The sequence below is a fragment of the Protomyctophum bolini genome, assembly GCF_963924005.1.
Source record: "Protomyctophum bolini genome assembly, chromosome: 18".
Lineage (NCBI taxonomy): Eukaryota > Metazoa > Chordata > Actinopteri > Myctophiformes > Myctophidae > Protomyctophum > Protomyctophum bolini.
Genome location: NC_137879.1, coordinates 35,949,809 through 35,951,243, shown reverse-complemented (window position 1 = coordinate 35,951,243; position 1,435 = coordinate 35,949,809).

Genomic DNA, 1,435 nt, shown 5'->3' with positions numbered 1-1,435 from the left:
CCCCCAAAAAAAAGCAGATGCACGATTACATCAAGCGCATTATATTAGCATAGGATATAATTATGAACTGTATTTTCTCGTTTAACTTGACGCTATTATAATCTCTTCTGGTGAACCGTCAGGGTCCCATTTATATGTAAAGAAACATTGTCATTGTTTCATTGTTGACAAATAGTGGAAATAGCCACTCTACATTGCTTTTTTTCCCCGAGGGCGCTTTCCCCATAATAAGGACTAATGTGGTTAACATTTTTATTTTATTTTCATTAAACTGTTACATTTTGACATTATTATGATTATGATATCAAACACGCCAGCCAGTCTGCATTCTCCTAAAATGAATTAACATGTATTTATTTCAGTCTGACCAGAAGAATTCAGTCCCCCCCCCCCCCCCCCACATCCCCCCCTGTGTAACTCCATGGGCGTAACTTAAGACCATGTGACCTCTATACTGTTGTAAATGGACACCATGCAATCTCTCCTGAAAAGAAAAAAAAAGCTGATTTATTTCGTTGTGATCTTTTTTGTTGTTTGTTTTTTGCTCTCCCCACACATGCCCCTGAACAAATCAAAACAACAGATGTGTGTCACATCTGAGCATTTTTTTTCTAGACCGGGTTGTATAGATTCACCTTTCAACTATAATATGCAATGATAATATTGATTTATTATTCCACTTTCAAAAAGATTCCAGTTGTGTATTTTTTATTTGTTGTCGTCAACTAAACGTAGACATGGATGGGCTTTGAAGTTGCAGGAAAGAAAACCTTAATCATTTATAGCATTAAGCGACTGTATAGCTTTGCATGCGCTGATGTTTATCCGTCTGCGTGCGCGTGACACAAGTGCTGCTTAAAACTTTTAAATGTATAAAGTCATTAAAATCTGTAATCATGTACTGTATAGTGTATCTCTACTTATAGAACATTGTATATAACGCATTTTGGGGCTATTGAAAAAGAGCAGACCTACAAGCTCTCGGTGGCGCGCTACGAGCTTGTAGCCGTAGGTCTGCTATTTTTGAAAAATGGAAGAACGACTGACCATGGAAACATAGCTTTTTCAGAAAACTGTCAGGATGTGGAAGACATTTTTTTAATCTGATCTCAGGTCAGAATAGGATAAGCAGGAGGGCAAACATGCACAGCAAAGTACGGTGCACGGGTCCATTTGGTTCCTTCTGTACACTCTTTGGAGTGAAATGAACTGAACACGGAGGGCCCTATCGCAAGGTTGCCAGTTCGAACCCGGGCTCCCCCAGAGTTAGTGTCGAAGTGTCCTCGAGCAAAGACACTGAACCCCCTATAATTGCTCCTGATGTGTTGGTTGGTGCCTTGCATGGTTTATGGGTATTTACCCATATCCTTATTTGCCATTTCTTTACAACTTTTTGGAAAAAACCTTTTAAAAGGTTTCATGTGATGATTTTTGA